A 22623-nucleotide genomic window follows, 5' to 3' on the forward strand; every position below is an offset into this window, starting at 1 on the left:
GCTATAGCAATGCACAAAAATAACAAGGGCTTAATCATCATCTTGTTCAAAGTTATGATATGGTGATAGATCATAATCACATTCACTGCTTAAATCCTTTTGAAGCCATAATTAGTTAATTTCATACAACACATAATTAGTTAAAATTGTACTGCGTATGTTTGTGTACACAAACATACGCAGTACAATTTTACAAGTGTTGATGTAACATATATAGTTCTCAGGCAAATCTAGTTGGTGCCAAATTTGGATTTGAGGCCTTAGGCCTGCTTGTATTTGGGCCTAGATCCGTAACACATAAATTAAAAATAGTTGGGCCTGAACGATTCCTAATTTTATATTTGTAAATTTGAAGCCACAATATATAAACCCCATTGATTTTTCAAGCTCCCCCATGTGTGCTCAAGCTTTGATTCATATCTGCTTTAGCAGAGTTCAAATTGAATTATTGATAAATACTAAAATACACCATTAATTAGTTTCCATTCTTTTCTGGTTCATTTAAGTTCCAGTACTGTATGGAAGTTGCAAGGTATAGAAAATTTTCTACGAAGCGGGTAATGAATATATATAGTAGATTTTGGTGATGTTCTTCCAAGCAAGAATACAATTATAGCTCTGTACTTAATGCATGAGAATTATATAATTACAATGGAATCCTTTCTCCGTTCTGTTACACAACCAATTAGCGCATGAAAAATTCAGCAATTAAAAAAAAAGAGAAAAGGTAATGTCCCCAAGTCAAATCCCCCGAAAACTCCCGGACCGTTTTGGATAAGATTTCAACTGTTTTTTAACTGTTCAACTTCAAATTACTTTATTTAAAAATCCAATTTCTCTGATCTATTTTCCCGTTTTCTTTGCTCTCTCGTCAAAAATTTTGATCACATAGATCCAACCCGACCTCCCCTCCGACGGCCTCCGACAGCCTCCTCTCTGACAACCTCCCCTCCGACGACCACCGCTTCGACAAGTCTCTGAACCTCCGACGGCCTCGATCCTGATCTGACGGCCTCCTCTCCGACGACCTCCCATCCGACGGCCACCGCTCCGACAAGTCTCTGAACCTCCGATGGCCTCCTTTCCGACAACCTCCCCTCCGACGGCCACTGCTCCGACAAGTATCTGAACCTTCAACGGCCTCGATCCCGATCTGACGGCCTCCTCTCTGACAACCTCCCCTCCGACGGCCTCGATCTGTCTATGTCCGTGATTCTCTCCGAGCTCACCACTTCAAGGTATCTGATGGTGGATTTCTTTTTGATCGATTTAAATTGCTCGTGCTTTTTCTTTCTCACCCTCGATTTTCTCTGGTAAGATCGTGGAACAGTTCAAATGCGAGAATTGTGGTGACGGAGGCAACTGAGTATACCATTAAGCTTTCTTTTTGATTCCGTACTTCCATTTTTTAGTTCATTTACTGTGGGGCTTAGTTGCTAGGTAGGGCTTGTTTGAATTTGTGTGTTCATTTGAACTTTTCTTTCGTAAGCTGCTTTGAAGTAATTTGATTTGATTAGAAGTATAGTGAGAGGTGTTTGTGATGATTTTTTGGTATAGAAGAAATCTTTTCAGTCACATTTTGGAGAAGCTGGAAGCAAAGGATCATGATTGGAGAAAAGGAGATGCTCACTTTACTGCTACCAAATCTTTGGAATAAACAACAATATTGTCAACGATAGCCATACCACATTATCTGTAATAGCAGTATATGTAATTTTAACAAAATTGACTAATTATCCTACACATTGGTGCCAAGCAGTATCTTGCACATCATCCTTAGACCAGGTCAAGTTACTATCATGTACCAATTACTTTTTAGGTTTTTACTGGCAAATTATAAGAGAATTAGGGAATGTACCACTAGAGAATTTTCAGTACTTTGTCAAAATTGCTTTGAACAAGGATTAAATTATGGTCCACGGATCAAGCTTTTCTGACTGGATTCGCTGAGGTTTAAATTTATTTACTTTTTGTTTGTTTGCAGAATTCATTGAATCGTCTTACAAGATTTATTATTGAAGTGTACAAAATCTAGTGAAGAAGTTTACAGACATTTTTCAGTTGAATTCGAGGATACCAGAACCCATACCAATGAAAATGAAAATGAAAAAAAAAAATTAAGCAGTACAGTTGCATACCAGAACCTATACCAATGAAAATGAAAAATTAAGCGTAATCATGTAGTACAACTAGATGAGGCAAATCAGGGTTAAGCACAGGTTGATTATTTGGGCATCTCCCTTCTGAGTAGTTTCTGTTACCGGCTTTATATGCCAAGTATTGTCGAGTTTTAATTGCAGGTATCAGGTTTCATGGGTTACATGCATTGATTAAATTTTATACAAATTTGACTTTAGTTGTGGTTCAGCATTTTTGGGGTTAGAGATTTAATAAGAGTTTCATGTAATGCTTCTGTTATGTTAGTTTCAATTTATAATTGCTCAGGTTCATACAGGGTTAGTACATTTCAATTTGTAATTTCAATTTATAATTACAGTTAGGTTGTTTTATTCATGTTTTGGGTCAATATTTTGGGATGGTTAATTTTTAATTTTCTTTAGTTAGATCCTGGTAAGGTTTGGTCAAATCGAATGGGTAATACAGGATATGTGACCTTTTTTTTTTAATGGGTTTTAATTTCCTTTAAGTGAGCTGCAACAATTATCGAATTGGCATATTTTGTGTTGTAAAGCATGAACTATATGGGGAGGGCACAAATCTAGTACAGATAGGACATGCTAACAGAAGTAAAATGGCGGCACCAATGTTGTAAATCATGAACTTCGTACAAATCAACAAGATTTCCTGAAATAGAGCAACTTAATATTTCAGGGACACACAGAAAAAAGCAAGATTCGAAGGGTCAGGTAAGTAAGTTTTACCAACTTTTGGAGGTCATTGGGAGAAATTTGTTATTTAATTTTGGTGTTGATTTTTTGTCCTTCTGGTTGGAAGGCGTTTTTGTTTTCTTTTTTTCCTGTAGATTCCCCCCAAAAAGCTGAACCTTGTGTTTATCAGTAGGTAAAAAACCTTAAAATCTTATTTTTTATATATTTTTTTTATTCTTGTTCTTTCAACTTTCTTACCAACATAGGCTTTAAAGTTTGATTTTTTTTTTTTTACTCTCTAATTTGGATCTTGAAAACATCGTCATTGGGCCATAATCATAAATTTGCATACTTTGTAGGGTATGCAATCAAATATTCATGCATTGAATGGCTAGTGGTGATCTGGACAAGTGCTGGATCCGACCCCCTTATGTGGAGACTTGTGCTTCCCTTGGCACAATCTCAAAGGTAAAATCAACTTGGTTCAATCCCTTAAAAATCAAGATCATGGCATGATGGCGTACCCTTTATGTTTTTGCTTGGTTGATGCCAAGACAAGTGTCAATGATTTCATCAATCGGTTTAAGAAGCAACTCAAGAATCAGAGGTTAAATTCAATTTTGAATTATAAGGAGACGCTTAATTATGGTTGATGCCAGAACCGATGTATAGGCTGAGTGAATGATTTATAGTTTGTATACATTACATGCTTGTACTTGAATTCATGTATTAGATTTACAGTGTTCAAATAAACAGTTTACAATGTTATATAATAAGATTTATAAAATTTAAAATAATTGAAAGTAGCATCTAGATGTAGAATAAAAAAATTGTAAAAAAAATTGAATTTTATCTAGTGGTTTACAGTATTCAATCAAACTATCTACAAAGTCATGTGATAAGGTTTATAGAATTAAAAAAAAATTATGATTGGATTTTTTTTACCGGTTTACAATATTCAATGAAACTGTCTACAGAGTTATGTGATAAGGTTTATAGAATTCAAAATAATTTAAAGTAGCGTCTAGATGCAAATTTAAACAAAAAAAATTTGAAATTGTTTTACTAGTTTACAATATTCAACAAAATTGTCTACAGAGTTATGTGATTATGTTTACAGAATTCAAAATAATTGAAACTATTATTTAAATGTAAATTGAAAAAAATAAAATTTTGAAAAAAAATTAAAATTTGAAAAAAAAATATTTATCAGTTTACAGGATTCAACGAAATTATCTATAGAGTTATGTGATAAGGTTTACAGAATTTAAAATAATTGAAAGTAGCATCTAGAAGGATAGTTGAAAAAAAAATTGGGAAGAAAATTTCGGAAATTTTTTTTGACAAATATTTATGTAAGAAATTTTGAAAAAAAATTCGGAAAAAAAATTTGAAAAAAATTTCGGAAAATCATTTGGAAAAAAATTTCGGAAAAGAATTTGGAAAAAAATTTTGGAAAAGAATTTTGAAAAAATTTTCGGAAAAGAAATTGGAAAATATTTCGGAAAAAAATTTGGAAAAAAAATTTGGAAAATTTTTTTTGAAAAAAAATGGAAGTTACAGTGGAGATTGAATTGGAAGTTAAAGTGGTTAAAGTGAAAGTTAAAGTGGTTATTGGGGATCACACAGAAATGAGAAGTTTTTTATGTTGACAGAATTCATTGAATTATTTTACAGGATTTAGTATTGAAGTTTATCGAATTTGCTCCATTAGTTTACAAGATCTTTGAAAATATTTGAGAAATTTTTGAGAGACTGGAGTTGGAAAACTATTAGCTGCTTCCTAAGAAAAAAAAATCATAATTCATGTTCCTTTCAAATTGACCAATGTACATAGCTCCACCAACTAATAGGATTCTGAATTGAACTTACAAGATCACCACCTCCATTCCTTTTTTCTCATTTTAATTATATATATATAATTAAAATGAGAAAAAATGAAAATGCCAATATGATACAAGCAATTAAACAACATGAACAACTTAACAAAAACACAGATCACAACAAAACCTTTGAAAAACAAAAAAAAAACTGGATAAACTCCAATCCCTGTTAGATATATAAGTGGGTATATAATGTGGGAAATAATTAGAAATACTAGCATGGTAGGTAAGAGATGATTAATTGGAGATATTTAGAAATAAACCATAATATATAGTATGTAAATGAACTTCATTGTTATTGTAATTGATACACAAGATTAATACAATATTCATTCTCTATTTCTTAAATCCTTTAATCCCTTTTATCAACTACTGCTAACATAGACATAAGTGGTCGACTTCTTTTGTACCCAGAACAGTTGAAGCAATTATTTCAATGACCCTGAACAATTTTGAGCAGACCGCACTCATGATACTCCGAGAGATCTATTGCGGTTATCATGGCGTCGGCAACCACCTTGGTAAGCTTCTTCTCGCATATTAACTTGAGCCCTTCAATTTTAAAACAATGCGCTGCGACAAACATGTGGTGGTATCTCTCTGGTGGGGTAACCTCCTCGAAGTCAGGCGGCAAGGTATCCGTATAAATGAAATGGAGCAAGTGTTTAAATGTGAGTCCATCAATGTGCCGTACGGATACACATAAACTATTCATTCTCATATTAATATCCTTTTGAAGGGCGAGAAGTTCTGATCGGAAAATGGATGAACGAGCTGCAAGCACACACCTATGGGCAGCAAATGTGTCTTTTTTCACAAGAAAAATAATATCTGCAAAATCACCAGTTACCAGGAGGGTTGATGAGGCTGTCGAAGGCACAGAAAGATTTGGTGATATGAACTCGGGTTGATGAGGCTGTCGAAGGCGCACAATATTTGCCAGCGCCTTCCTGGAATCATCAGCAATGTCGACCCATAATACAAATTTATTCAAGAAGCAATCATCTTTAGAATATTTCTCTTGATCTGACATGCTAAAGTATGTTAACCGTACCATGGGGTGGCCCAATACCTCGGCTAAGGGGGTACGTACTTCGAAACCCTTCTCTTCGTTCAATTTTATCCACGTGTGGATCTTCCAATCACCATTGCTACTATGATCCTGCACCAAGGATATGTAACCAAACTTCTTGACTACCACTGCATCATCTAACAAACAGAGATAATAGAAGAAATATTCTCCGAACGGTACTAGGCGGATCTCCCATTTGATGTCGCCCAGGGTAAAGGGACCGTACTTGATAGTATACATTCTTTCAAAGGATTTTATTTCGAACAGTTCTACATTTATTCGACCCTGGGGTGCAAGCGTTGAAACCTCCTTTGTTTCGAAAGTATACAATCCTTCAGCAAATGAGCCCATCGATTGCTGCCTGAGGTGAAAAAAACTTTTGAGGTATTGCACAAATCAAGAATTTGGATGATGATTATTGAGTAAGTCTTTGATAGGGAACATAAATGAAAGAAGGCTTCAAAGTAGTGTGTAATTAACACGTAAAATATTATTTCCTTGCATGCTCAGAAAGAGATGATTAGTGACAAAGATATAAGAATACTTATTCTATATTTGTTCCTTTATACTTACTCTTTTGTTCTCATTTGTGCCTTGTTTAGCTCATTAAGTTCATATTCTGATTATAGTTACAAGTAAAGAAGTTCGATGAATTAAAAAAAAAAAAAACAAATCACACAACCTGAACAGATTTATCAAAGGTTAGTATTTTGGTTATATCTTTCTCAAACTGACTCGGATTTATTAGCTGAACATAAATTTTGTGGAAAATTGTAAAGGAATCTACAACATCTATATTTTGAGTATCTTTAAACATATCTTGGCCAAATAATTTGTTGATAGGTTCAAATTATATAGTAAAAATGTCTAGGGTTTTGGTACAAATTCAACCTAAAATTTTTGTTTAGCTTAGGGATTTCAACGATAAAAATGTTACTGTCAAAATTAGGTCAATAATTTCAAGCCAGAGTCATGTTTGAATTATTTTTGCGTTTAGTTTGCTTAGACAGTGTCAATATAGTTAAGATTTTGAGCAAGAGATTAATTACTTAATTTTGGTAGTCAAACCGGAAATATGTAGATCCATGATCTAAACAATGGAACTTTTAGTTTACTGTGCATATCAGATCTTCCCAATTGAAAGATAAAATAGCAGACATTAAATTTTGTTATTAAATCACATAGTCTTTGATAAAAAAGATCATATATAGCTAACAAAAAATTGACACATTATTCTATTTTTCCAACTCTTACTTGTTTGTCAGAAGGGCTTGTTGGATATCAGTTTCCCAATTTTGAGATTCAATGCCTATTGAGATGGAACTCCTTTTATAATTTAAATTTCTTTGTTCTTCCATTCTCTTCAAATCCTCAGCTTTACCCCATAACACAACATATAGCCCCCCTATAATGGCAGTAGCACCAACAAAGCTGTAGAAGAAATTAGCAAAAATAATTTGTGTCAACTTTTAGACTAAAAAAGAAATAGAGTTATTAGAATCTACACAACTAATAGTAAACCTTTTCCGTTCCAATTCTTTTTTTTTCCTTTATTATTTATTAATATGACATTGATTTACTTATATTTATGGCTTTATTCAAGTTCCTCGATGATGATTTATTACAGTAAAACTATCCTCACTGTGAATTTTGTGAATGATTTTGAACACAGTTACTTTTAAAAATAACAGCTAGTTATGATTTTTGAATTGTAATGGCTAGTTTAGGGAGTAGTGTCTTGTAATTAATACGTTAGGAGATAATGGTTAGTGGTTAGTAGTTGGTAGTTGTAATTAATAGCACAACGGCTAGTTTTTAAATTTCTTCTATAAATAGAGATATATACATGTAAATCTCAAAATAAAATTGCAATACTATGTTGTTTCCTTACATCTCTCTCTTACAAAAATTAACAATTACCTTCCAATGTGGAACTCTTCATGAAGTATAATAGAAGAAAGAACTGTAGTAATTATAGTCGAGAGCAGGCTAAACATGGCAGAATACAAAGGCCCTCTAACCGATATGCACCACGATTGCAGATAGAAGGTCACAGCAGATCCAAAGAAACCCTGTAAACCATAAAATTAATCAACTGTATCAATATATGTTCCTCTTAAATAGCTAATAGATCTTAAAAGAAGGCAAAGGAGTCAAGTTAGGTACTGCATATATGCAAGAAAAGAGGTCACTGAAAGAAGTGAAGCGCCAAATTCTCAAATCTGGATGAACGTAAAATGTTGCGGTGGCTGCTTGTACGGCTGACATCAAGCATGTCCATGCCGAGAGTGATAACGGGTCAGAGTACGATTTTCAAATGGGGACCTACAAAGAAATGAAAAGACTAAAATTATCATATTTCATCGGAATAACTCTTACAGTAAAGAAATTATTTGCAACAATATCTAGTATATAGCTAGTTTAAATAATCTTTTAATCAAGATCTGGAATTTAGTAACACAGAGTACACAAAACTCTCTTTTAATTTATTATTTTTATTCACAATTTGGTATTATCTTACCTTTAATTAAAGTTACCTGTAATTAAGCCATAAAGACCAGAAACTGCTTGCTCCCATGAGATAGAGGCCACCAATAACCCATTTGTCGATATTCGTGTGAATTAGATCCATCATTAAATTTTGGAAAGACTTGGTGGTCCTTGAAGAAGGCCATTGTCATTGCTCCTACACAAATCATGGTGCCAAGTATCTTAGCCCAGCTTCTTAAACTTCTTAATTTCACTGTCTCTAATCTGTAAATTGTAAAATGATGGATTTAAATCATTTTTCACTTCATAGTTCATATCCTTCACAATATTTTTGATCAAGTGACATATAAGCTAAGATTAAAAGTTTAAAAGAGTACATATAATACATACCGAATAGAAGCAGCCATTACAAAAGTAATTGCTGGAATTAGGTTGTCTATAGCTGCACCCATTGATGGAGACCCCAATTTTACCCCTTGATAATACAATGACTGATTCATGGTGACACTGTTGAGCATTTATATAAGACATATATTGGGAAAGTAAAAAAATTAATATAAATCAATATAACAAATTCCCAGCTTAACATTCAAAAAAGAAAATCCAGCTTATAATTGAAATTCATACATACCCAGTTAAAGATGCAAGGAAAACCAATCCAAAACCTTTAAAATTGAGAGACATGTCAGAAACCCTGCCCCTGTAAATTTGAAAGGTTTCAAGTTAACCTAGATGCTTAAACATTTAAAATTAATTCAGATAAACACATGATAATTGACAATGACTATGTTTATATATATATATATATATATATATATATATATATATATATATATATCCTCCTTATTAAGGAGCTTAATGTCTAGATCCTGCAAGGGTCCTGATTTACTGTTTTTTTTTTGGAATGATGCTCAGCCGTTGAATTTCCAGATCGCACATAGATGAATTTTCCAAATTATGAGCTTCAACACTTAAGTATGCATTGGTCGCGCCGCATATGATCCCAGTGCCCGTAGACCGCGCGCCTCTGAACCACGCACGGCACCTGCGAACCGAGTCTGTGCACAGCGCACTCTTTTTCATTTTTTCTGCTGAAGGCGGTATTCAAACCCAGTTGGATTCTGTTGATACCAAAATTATTACCACTACACTAGAGTTTACATGTGTTATCTTGTAGATAAATATAGTATTTAACTATTTTTCTCTACAAATTTGATTTAAATTATCTCTCATCCTTATTAAGGAGCATAGTGTTTTCTACTACATAATTTGCTTCCGTTGCTGTGCACGGGTACGATTACTAGTATTTATATATATAGCTACTAAATTTTGGAAATATCTAGCAATCTACCCTCTATGACTCTTTCTTTAACTTTGGAAATAGCAGCATGATCAATCCATCAATATGGACTCTACTATGCTCTCTGTATTTAAATTGATTCAGGTTTTCAATGATGGTGTTACATATGTGACACAGACATTGGTTATACATGTTTTGAGGCCAGAAAATAAATAAATAAATAAAGAAACATAAGTGAAAAAAAAATATGTTCTCCATTGTTGTGCCTTGATCAAGTAATATATTCAAAATTCAAACTATTACTAGTAGGAAATTAACTAGCTAGGAATAGTACCAAGTAATAGACAATTTAATTGTTTTCATGCTAGTTTCAGATCAATTGGATTTCTATGGATGCTGCTGAGTAAAACCAACGCTACTATCGAACGGATATACGATAGGAGTGTATATCACGACATGTCATTTTATGTTCAAATTTTATAAAGACTTGAGTATCGTTATCGTGTCAAACACAGATATATGCAGCACAATTTTACAAGTGTTGATGTAACATAGGTCTCAGGCAATTCCAATTTAGGTTGGTTTGAATAATGTCTGATCTGTTCATACTTTATAGTATGTATTGAAAGTATGTAGTCGATGGAGATCTCCTAATTTTACTTAAGTTATTCCTCTTTGTATGAAATTGTTATGTCAGTGCTATCTAGAAGGTGATTAAAGAGAAACTATATAGTATATACAGTACGTACGTACCGCTTTGCAAGGAGCGTGAAAGGGAATAGAAAAAGAGTAGCAAAGCTTTGTCTGTACACCACAAAAACCATCGTGCTGATCACCGCGGTTGAATGCCACTTTCGACACCAGATTCATTACTAAATATATGCACAGTGTTGCCACCATGGCCATCAATGGTTTCTGTTCCTCTAGGCTAAACCCACCCATTGTTGTGTTTACACTTAGAGAGAGAGAGAGAGAGAGAGAGCCTCTGTCAAGTTTTAAAAAAAAAAAAAAAAAAAAAACAGAGAGAGAGAGAGAGAGAGAGGATTTCAGGTGTACATTGTACATTTTTTATAGTGTGCATGCAATGTACTGATCATCTCATGGAACCCACAATAAGCTGTCGTTTGCTGTATCTAAATATGTTGCAAAATTTGGATTGTCGGACTTAGGCCTGCTAATATTTGGGCCTGGAATCTGTAACCCATCAATTGAAATAATTGGACCTGAACAATTCATCTTGGTTCAAATTAACACCTATATCAAATATTTAGTATCATTTAAAAAAAATTAGCAATAACATATCTGTCATTGTTAATTAATAGAAAATTCATACTTACATACATTCTTATATTAGACATTATCATGACCTAGATTCAAACATGGATTTTCATCTTATTTTTCAATTGTCTTAGCAGTAGAATTGATTTCGTACCAAATACAAAACAAGATATACTGTAACAAATATTTGTATAATTTACTCAATATATTATTTTTTATTTTTTCAACTAGAATTCTCAGATACTAATTTTAATTTTTTAAACCAAAAAAATTCCTAGTTTGTCAATTGGCTGTTTGATGGAAAGCCCAATTGGGCCAAGCAGGCTAATTGGGCTAGCTTTTATTTTTGTTTAAATTGTAACGATTATTTTTAAACCAGAGTATAGATCATAGAATTTTTTTTATACAGATTTGAATGATTTATGTGTTAAATTTTGTTTATAGATTAATTACTTAATTTTGGTAGTCATATTGTAGTTATGTAGATCCATGAATTAAACAAAATCTTCCTAGTTGAAAAATAAAAAATGGCCAAAATTAATATTTTCATTGAAGGACATGGTCCATGAATTCTCCGACCGGGTATAGGCGGATCTCCCATTCGATATCACCTATGGTAAAGGGACCACACTTGGTATTATACATTCTTTCGAAGGATTTTATTTTCAACAACTCTTCGTTTATTCAGCCCTGCGGTGCAAGCCGTGAAACCTCCTTTGTTTCAACTGTAAACACTCCTTCAGCAAATGAACCCTGTTGGCTGTGTTGAAAAAAAAAAGCTTTTGAGGTATTGCACAAATTAAGAATTTGGAGGATGATTGATAAGGAACAGAAATGAAAGAGGGCTTCAATTTAGGGGGTAATTAACAGGGAAAAGACTAATTCTGTGTGCTCAGCACGCAGCTAAGACATGAGATCGATATAGTGACAATGATTTGAGAATATTCCTTCCAGATTATGTTTATTAATTGCACAATGTTATCTACTATTCAATAAAGTCAAAACACACAGATGTTTGAATAAATTTATATATATTTTCTTTTCTTTTGCGCATCAATTCCGTACAGACCGTACCAGTGAAAATCTAGTCCTGATAAATTTGGATTTGAGGCCTTAGGCCTGCTTGTATTTGGGCCTAGATCCGTAACACATAAATTAAAAATAGATGGACCTGAACGATTCCTAATTTTATATTTGTAAATTTGGAGCCACAATATATAAACCCCTTTGATTTTTCAAGCTCCCCTATGTGTGCTCAAGCTTTGATTCATATCTGCTATAGCAGAGTTCAAATTGATAAATACTTAAATACACCATTAGTTTCAATTCTTTTCTGGTTCATTTAAGTTCGAGTCCTGTATGGAAGTTGCAAGGTATAGAAAATTCTCTACGAAGCGGGTCATGAATATATATAGTAGATTTTGGTGATTTTCTTCCAAGCAAGAATACAATTATAGCTCTCTTCTTTGGCACATAAATGCATGAGAATTATATAATTATGATGGAATCCTTTCTCTGTTCTGTTACACAACCAATTAGCGCATGAAAAATTCAAGCAATTAAAAAAAAAATCATAATTGATGTTCCTTTCAAATTGACCAATGTACACAGCTCCACCAACTAATAGGATTCTGAATTGAACTTGCAAGATCACCACCTCCATTCTTTTTTCTCATTTTAATTATATATATATATATATATATAATTAAAATGAGAAAAAAGGAAAATGCCAATATGATACAAGCAATTAAACAACATGAACAAGTTAACAAAAACACAGATCACAACAAAACCTTTGAAAAACAAAAAAACTGGATAAACTCCGATCTCTGTTAGAGATATAAGTGTGTATATAATGTGGGAAATAATTAGGAATACAAGAGTGGTAGGTAGGAGATGATTAATTGGAGATGTTTAGAAATAAACTATAATATAATCTGTAAATGAACTTCATTATAATTGTAATTGATACACAAGATTAATATAATATTCATTCTCTATTTCTTAAATCCTTTAATCCCTTTTATTACTTGCAACTACGTACTGCTAACATAGACATAGGTGGTCGACTTCTTTTGTACCCAGAACAGTTGAAGCAATTATTTCAATCAGGCTGAACAATTTTGAGCAGATCGCACTCATGATACTCCAAGAGATCTATTGTTGTTATCATGGCGTCGGCAACCACCTTGAAATTTGAAATTTGGACCCTAATACAAATTGAAGGTGTTTGGAGCACCCTAATTTCAATATAGAGATCACATCTAACGGTTCAGATCGACTTTTTGGAATGTGAAATTTGAAATTTGGACCGGTAGCACTTCGGCCGAAGTGCTACCGAAAGTCCTGATCCTCCAATGGCTGAGATTGAAAGATGAATTTTCAAATTGAATATCAACCCTCCAATCACATAATCTGTCTTCTTTTTATTGTATACATCTATTTTATGTGTAGAAGTTTAAATTTAGTTAAAAACATGCTCGACACACAGACTACTGCATGGTTTATCACATTAAAATTGAATAAATCCTTAACAATTCGTTTCCTTATTTTTCCTTATTAGCTATCTTCTATTCTTCCAATTAAATTATTTCCTTGTTTCTCCATTTCCTCCATTTCATTTCCCTGCCATCTATAAAAACTAATTAATCTGCGTATACCACATTTTGTTAACTCTCAATGAAGGTTTTTACAATAATCAATTGTCATTAATATGTGTAGACTAACTTATATAGAAAGTTTTTTAAATGTCGAAAAATTAACTCACATAATGAACAAATATTTTAAAATACAATCCAATGTCTTTTATGAAATAATTATTAATACCACAATTTATCTAGAGAATAATCAATATAATGAATATAAAAAAAATTAATAATAAGAATATCACAAGTTATTATTTATGTGAAGTTATCCAGAGGAGAGTTTCAATATAACAAATTTAATGTACAATTTGTGTTAAAAAATTTCAAATATAAACAAAAAGTGAATTTTGCTACAAAATGTCATAACATTATAGAGAATTTTTTATTTTTAGAAATTATTATTAAATAATATAAGAATATAGATTCCGTACGTTAATTTTTTTATGGCTTAGCATGCACTGAGTGGGTAACTCGGATTTAAATTTTGAAATTGAGTTAGTAATTTGGGTTCAAAGTTTAAGTCGGAACCACTAATTCAGCTTCAAAGTTTTAATTCAAATCACTAACTTAGAGCCTTCTAGACTTTAAAAAATCTGACGTACTCAATCAATTTTCTTATATTATTTAATAATAATTTTTAAAATTCAAAATTCTCCCTAAATTTTTGTGCTATAAAATGTTCAAAGTTTACTTTTTCATTTATATTTGAAAATTTATAACTCAAATTGCACATGCATCTCTTCTATATAAATTACTTTTTTTTCATAAAAAAATATCTTATGGTATTTTTTTATAAATTTATTTTACTTGTGGTATCATAATATAAGAATGGAGATTTCATAAAGAAAAACTCGAATTTTTTTTTTTTTTGTTGACCACGTCAGTCAATTTTTCTATGCTTAGAAATATTAATGACAAACCAAGTATTTAATTATTGCGAAAACCATCATTGAGAGGTCCAAAACGTGGCAGACCAGGATTGGTTAGTTTTCATATATGGCAGGAAAATTCTACCCACTAGTGGGCAGAAGATTTGATTCCTTCATTTCTCCTCTTCCTCTATAGTTTCGACAATGAAAATGAAAACAATCATATTTTTCTCTAGTTTGTTTAGAGCTATTGTATTTCTGTGAATAGATAAATATCAGATCTTGTGCTGACAAAAACAATAGATCTTTCTGTTCTGAAGAGAAAATGAATAATATCTAAAACTTTCGTGTACAGAAATGATATGCAGAGAAATTTCTATTGTTAAAATAATTTTCATGAAGAATATATACGTAGAGAAAATCCTTATTTGAATCATTTAATTATATATTTTTTAAATTTGTTTCTTCACATATCATCTCCTCTAACTCGTTTAATGACCTATCTCACTTGTGGAGAAAATTATATATTAAATCGCAATGATATTTAAAAAAAAAATCATGTTATATTAGATCTTTTTTTCATTTGTTGTTGTTTATTTTATTGTTATTTATTATTTGGATTTCTGTTTTTTTCAATTTGTCTTTTTTTTATTTTTTTTTATTTTGTGTGAATGCATGTCAAATAAAAAGTCTCTTCATATTATATTCAATCTTATAATATGTCTCCGTTGCAACGCACGGAGACTATACTATATATATATATATATATATATATATATATATATAATTAAAATTAAAAAAAAAAAAGGAAAATGCCAATATGATACAAGCAATTAAACAACATGAACAACTTAACAAAAACACAGATCACAACAAAACCTTTGAAAAACAAAAAACTGGATAAACTCCGATCCCTGTTAGAGATATAAGTGGGTATACAATGTGGGAAATAATTAGGAATACAAGAATGGTAAGTAGGAGATGATTAATTGGAGATATAAGTGGGTATATAATGTGGGAAATAATTAGAAATAAACTATAATATAATCTGTAAATGAACTTCATTATAATTGTAATTGATACACTTAAGATTAATACAATATTCATTGTCTATTTCTTAAACCCTTTAATCCCTTTTATTACTTGCAACTACTGCTAACATAGACATAGGTGGTCGACTTCTTTTGTACCCAACTCTGACTTGACAAAAAAGATCATAAATACTAGAAAAAAAATGACACATTATTCCAACTCTGACTTGTTTGTCAGGAGGGGTTGCTGGATATCAGTTTCACAGTTTTGAGATTCAGTGTCTATTGAGATGGAAATCTTTTTAAAATCTAAGTTTCTCTGTTCTTCCATGCTCTTCAAATCTTTTGCTTTACCCCATAGCACTACATACAATCCTCCAATAATTGCAGTAGCACCAACAAAGCTGTAGAAGAAATTAGCAAAAATAATTTGTGTCAACTTTTAGAATAAAAAAGAAATAGAGTTATTAGAATCTACACTACTAATAGTAAACCTTTTCCGTTCCAATTTTTTTTTCCTTTATTATTTATTAATATGTCATTGATTTACTTATATTTATGGTTTTATTAAAAGCAAGTTCCTCATGAGTATTTATAATGGTAAAATTATCCTGACTATGAATTTTGTGAATGATTTTGAACACAATTACCTTCCAATGTGGAGCTCTTCATGAAGTATAATAGAAGAAAGAACTGTAGTAATTATAGTCGAGAGTGGGCTAAACATGGCAGAATACAAAGGCCCTCTAACCGATATGCACCACGATTGCAGATAGAAGGTCACAGCAGATCCAAAGAAACCCTGTAAACCATAAAATTGATCAACTGTATCAATATATGTTCCTCTTAAATAGCTAAGAGATCTTAAAAGAAGGCAAAGGAATCAAGTTAGGTACTGCATATATGCAAGCAAAGAGGTCACTCAAAGAAGTGAAGCGCCAAATTCTCAAATCTGGATGAACGTAAAATGTTGCGGTGGCTGCTTGTAGGGCTGCCATCAAGCATGTCCATGCCGAGAGTTATAACGGGTCAGAGTACGATTTGCAAATGGGGACCTACAAAGAAATTATTTGCAACAATTTCTAGTATATATATATATATATATATATATAGAGTTAGGCTGGGGTGCTATGGATAGCATAGTGGCCTCTATGCTACGGCTCAATATTCGAGTTTTCAAAATCCAAACGGTCGATCCGAACCGTTCATCTTATTCTCCATATTAATATCTGCTTGGAGACCAAATTTTACATTTTTCTGAATTTTTTTAATATTTATTAAGTATTTTACAAAATTGTTGATCCAACGGTGGCTGCACAAAACAGTAAAACCGTTGGATTAGCGATTTTCAAAGTGGCTTAATAAATAGTAAAAATATTCAGAAAATTATAAAATTTGGTCTCCAAGCAGATATTAATATGGAGAATAAGATGAACGGTTCGGATCGACAGTTTGGATTTTGAAAACTCGAATATTGAGCCGTAGCATAGAGTCCACTATGCTATCCATAGCACCCCAGCCTAACTCTATATATATATATATATATATCTTCATGTGAAATATAGCAAGATTTGGCTAGTATAAATAATCTTTTAATCAAAGTCTGGAATTTGGTACAAAAAACTATCTTTTAATTTATTATTTTTATTCACAATTTGGTATTATTTTACCTTTAATTAAAGTTACCTGTAATATAAGCCATAAAGACCAGAAACTGCTTGCTCCCATGAGATAGAGGCCACCAATAACCCATTTGTCGATATTCGTGTGAAGATCTTCCATTACATTTTGGAAAGACATGTTTAAAAGCTTTGGACCTTTGAAGAAGGCCATTGTCATTGCTCCTCCTACACAAATCATGGTGCCAAGTATCTTAGCCCAGCTTCTTAAACTTGTTAATTTCACTGTCTCTAATCTGTAAATTGTAAAATGATAGATTTATATAATTGTTCACTTTATATCCTTCACAATATTTTTTATCAAGTCGCATATAATTAGCTAATATTAAAAGTTCAAAAGAGTATAATACATACCCAATAGAAGCAGCCATTACAAAAGTAATTGCTGGAATTAGGTTGGCCATAGCTGCAGCCATTGATGGAGACCCCAAATTTACCCCCTCATAATACAATGACTGATTCATGGTGACACTGTTGAGTATTTATATAAGACATTGGAAAAATAAAAAAAATTAAGATAAATCAATATAACAAATTTCCAGCTTAATTGAATTGCAAGTAATTTCATACATACCCAGTTAAAGAGGCATGGAAAACCAATCCAAAGCCTTTATAATTGAGAGACATGTCAGAAACCCTGCCCCTGTAACACATGATAATTGATTATAACTATGTTTATATATATATAGCTACTAAATTTTGGAAATATCTAGCAATCTTCCCTCTATGACTCTTTTTTTAACTTGAGAAATAGCAGCATGATCAATCCATCAATATGGACTCTACTATGCTCTATTGCTCTCTGTATTTAAATTGACTCTGGTTTTCAATGATGGTGTTACAGATGTCACCCAGACATTGGTTATATATGTTTTGAGGTCAGAAAAGAAAAATAAGGGAAAAAAAATGTTCTCCACTGTTGTGCCTTGATCAAGTAATAAATTCAAAATTCAAACTATGACTAGTAGGAAATTAACAAGTTATTCCTCTTTGTATGAAATTGTTGTGTCAGTGCTATCTATAAGGTGATTAAAGAGAAATTATACAGTATATATACAGTACGTACCGCTTTGCAAGGAGTGTGAAAGGGAATAGAAAAAGAGTAGCAATGCTTTGTCTGTACACCACAAAAACCATGGTGCTGAAACCGCGGTTGAATGCCGCTTTCGACACCAGATTAATTCCTGCATATATGCACTGTGTTGCCACCATAGCCATAAATGGTTTCTGTCCCTCTAAGCTAAACCCAACCATTGTTGTGTTTACACTTAGAGAGGGAGAGAAGCTTTCAAAAGAGAGAGAGAGAGAGACAACGTACGTTACAACAAGGATTTAAGGTGTACATTGTACATTTTTTATAGAGGCACTATTACAGTTTGCATGCAATTAAGAATTTTTTTATAAAAATCATAAATAAAAAGCAATATTTTATCAAATCAACTTGATTGCTTTAGTTTTTATAAAAATCATAAGAACCAAAATGTCATTTCGGTCCGAGTCATTTTCACAGATTTCGATAAAAAAAGTGATAATAAAACTTGTGAAAACACAAAATGACATTTCGGTCCCCAAAAAAAAAGTGTTTTAGACCAAAATTGTATTTCGGTTCTTATGGTTAAGCAATCAAGTTGGTTTGGTAAAATATTATTTTTTATTTATGGTTTTTAAAAAAAAATTTTACAATTAATGTACTGATCAAGTGATCATCATCTCGTAGAGCCCACAATAGGCTTTCGTTTGCTGTATCTATATATGTTGCAAACTTTGGATTGTTGGACTTAGGCCTACTAATATTTGGGCCTGGAATCTGTAACCCATCAATTGAAATAATTGGGCCTGAACAATTCATCTTGGTTCAAATTAGCAAATACATTGCGCAATTGTCGATGCCTCATCCCCTGCAAATTAATATCTATCTCAAATATTAAGTATCATTTTAATAAATATTAGCATCAAAATACCTTTCATTGTTTTATTAATTGAAAATTCATACTTACATACATACTTACAAACATGGATTTTTATCTTATTTTTCAATTGTCTTAGCAGTAAAATAGATTTCGTACCAAATACAAAATAAGATATACTTTAACAAATATTTGTATAATTTACTCAATATATTATTTTTTTCAATTGAATTCTCAGATACTTATTTCAATTGGTTGTTTGATGGAAAACCCAATTGGGCCAAGCAGTCTAATTGGGCTGGCTTTTATTTTTGTTTAATTTATAACGATTATTTTTAAACCAGACTACAGATTGCAGAAATTTTTTATACAGATTTGAATGATTTCTGTGTTCCATTTTTAAACCAGACTATACAAATTACTTAATTTTGGTAGTCATATTGTAGTTATGTATATCCAATAACTAAACAAAATCTCCCCAGTTGAAAAAAAAATTGGCCAAAATTAATATTTTAATTGAAGGACATGGTCTTAATAAAAAATATCATAAATACTAACAAAAAATTGACACATTAATCTTCTATTTTTCCAACTCTGACTTGTTTGTCAGAAGGGGTTGTTCAATATCAGCTTCACAATTTTGAGATTCAGTGTCTATTGAGGTGGAAATCTTTTTATAATCTATAACTCTCTGTTCTTTCATTCTCTTCAAATCCTCTGCTTTACCCCATAACACTACATACAGTCCTCCAATAATGGCAGTAGCACCAACAAAGCTGGAGAAGAAATTAGCAGAAATAATTTGTGTCAACTCTTAGAATCAAAAGAAATAAAGAGAGTTATTAGAAGTTACAATACGAATAGTAGATATTGGTGATAAATTGTAATAACCGATATAAGTGTTCGTCGCCTGCGAGTCAACCTCTGTCATTCCAATTCCTTTATTTCCTTTTTCTTATTATTTATAGATTTTTCATTGATTTGTTGATTATTTATGGTGGCAATCAAGTTTCTCAATGAGTATTTATTACTGTAAAACTATCCTGACTATGAATTTTGTGAATGATTTTGAACACAATTACCTTCCAACGTGGAGCTCTTCATGAAGAATAATACAAGAAAGAACTGTTGTAATTATAGTCGAGAACGGGTTAAACATAGCAGAATATACAGGCCCTCTAACCGATATGCACCAAGATTGCAGATAGAAGTTCACAGCAGATCCAAATAAACCCTGTAAATCATGGATCAATTAATTATATCTATATATGCTCCCCTTAAATAACTAACAGATCTGAAAAAAAGGCAAAAGGGTTAGTTAGGTACAGCATATATGCAAGCAAAGAGGTCACTCAGAGAAGTGAAACACCAAATGCTCAAATCACCAGGATGCATGTAAAATGTTAAGGCGGCTGTTTGTAGGGCTGACATTAAGCATGTCCATGCCGAGAGTGATAACGGGTCGGAGTACGATTCGCAAATGGGAACCTACAAAGAAAGGGAAAGACCAAAATTATCATATTTCTTTGGAACCACTACTTTTAGAATAATCTTTTTATCAAGATTTGGAATTTAGTAACATGAGTACACAACTTTCTTTCTATTTATTCTTTTTATTCACAATTTAATATTGTTGTAACCTTTAATGAAAGCTACCTGTAATATAAGCCATAAAGACCACAAACTGCTTGATCCCATGAGACAGAGGCCACCGATAACCCATTTGTCGATATTCGTGTGAAGATCCACCATTAAATTTTGGAAAGACATGTTTAGAAGCTTTGGTCCTTTAAAGAAGGCCACTGTCATTGCTCCTCCTACACAAATCATGGTGCCAAGTATCTTAGCCCAACTTCTTAAACTTCTTAATTTCACTGTCTCTAATCTGTAAAATGCAAATTTAAATGAGGATCGAATTCAAATAATTTCATTGTCTCTTAATTTCACATATAAAATAAGATTAAAATTTTAGGAGTATAAAACATACCCAACAGAAGCAGCCATTACAAAAGTAATTGCTGGAATTAGGTTGGCCATAGCTGCAGCCATTGATGGAGACCCCAAATGTACCCCTTGATAATACAATGACTGAGTCATGGTGACACTGTTGAGTATTTATATAAGACATTGCAAAAGCACCAACTTATCATTAAAAAAAAATCCAGCTTAATTGAATTTCAAGTAATTTCATACATACCCAGCTAAAGTTGCAAGGAAAACCAATCCAAAGCCTTTAAAATTGAGAGACATGTCAGAATCCCTGCCCCTGTAAATTTGAAAGGTTTCAAGCATAGTAAGAAATATCGGCCGATACCGATACGGATTGGCCGATACGTATCGTTATCGGCCTACCCCGATCCGATCTTGAACCAATCCTCACGTAGAAAATCATAAAGAAAAAGCAAAAAAAAACTCCGATCCTGAGCTGATACCGATCCGATACCCCAATCCCGTATCGGTATCGGCCGGGACCGATCCCGATCCCGATACCGATAATTCCTACTATGATTTCAAGTTAACAGAGATGCTTAAACATTTAAAATTAATTCAGATCAACACATGATAATTGATAATGACTACGTTTATATATATAGCTACTAACTTTTGGAAAAATCTAGCAATCTATCCTCTATGACTCTTTTTTTAACTTTGGAAATAGCAGCATGATCAATCCATCAATATGGACTCTACTATTCTCTATTGCTCTCTATATTTAATTTGCCTCTGGTTTTCAATGATGGTATTACATATGTCACCCAGATAATGGTTATACATGTTTTGAGGCCCGAAAAAAATAAATAAAGAAACATAAGTGAAAAAAAAATATGTTCTCCCTTCTTGTGCCTTGATAAGTAATAAATTCAAAATTCAAACTATGACTAGTAGGAAATTAACTAGGAATAGTACCAAATAATAGACAATTTGTTTCATGCTAGGGACTTTTAAGTTAAAAATGCTGATTGGAGATCTAATTTTACTTAAGGTATTCCTCTTTGTATGAAATTGTTTTGTCAGTGCTATCTAAAAGGTGATTAAAGAGAAACTATACAGTATATACAGTACGTACCGCTTTGCAAGGAGTGTGAAAGGGATTAGAAAAAGAGTAGCAATGCTTTGTCTGTACACCACAAAAACCATCGTGCTGAAACCATGGTTGAATGCCACTTTCGAGACCAGATTCATTACTGCATATATGCACTGTGTTGCCACCATGGCCATCCATGGTTTATGTTCATCTAGGCTGAATCCACTCATTTTTGTGTTTACACTTAGAGAGAGAGAGATGAACTAAGAAGGAACCAGAGACAAAATTTAGGATAAATTGGCCAATAAAAGAAGAGAATTTCCTGTATTCCCCTCAGAAATCTCAAAATTACATATCTCTAAAATTCATAATATCATATTTACTCAATTATTGACTTTTCTATTAAAACTCATTTAAATTTTTTTTTTTTTTAAAACTTGACAGAAGCTGTCAAGGCTTTGGTTAAACTAAGAAAAATCACAATGTGATACATCAGAGACTGAACTACACGGTATCAATCGGTACCGTTTACTCATTTTAAATTTATAAAGTATCATTTTTACCCTTATTAAACAAATGGGTCATTTTCTTCTTCTAATTGGTCAGTTGTGAGAAC

At 32.2% G+C, this 22623-nt stretch overlaps 1 long non-coding RNA gene and 1 pseudogene across 1 annotated transcript; both read right to left on the reverse strand.

Moving 5' to 3' along the window:
* Positions 1 to 8700: 8700 nt before the first annotated feature.
* On the reverse strand, positions 8701 to 10496 carry LOC144545585 (uncharacterized). Its single transcript, XR_013508560.1, has 3 exons — positions 10327 to 10496; positions 8905 to 8973; positions 8701 to 8780 (listed from the first exon to the last, which is right to left on the reverse strand). It is a non-coding gene; the product is annotated as an uncharacterized LOC144545585 (long non-coding RNA).
* Positions 10497 to 15607: 5111 nt separating this feature from the next.
* Positions 15608 to 22260, reverse strand: LOC144545648 (WAT1-related protein At4g30420-like; annotated as a pseudogene).
* Positions 22261 to 22623: the final 363 nt, after the last annotated feature.

The sequence above is a fragment of the Carex rostrata genome, chromosome 28, assembly GCF_964058835.1.
Source record: "Carex rostrata chromosome 28, lpCarRost1.2, whole genome shotgun sequence".
In the NCBI taxonomy this organism is placed as follows: Eukaryota; Viridiplantae; Streptophyta; class Magnoliopsida; order Poales; family Cyperaceae; genus Carex; species Carex rostrata.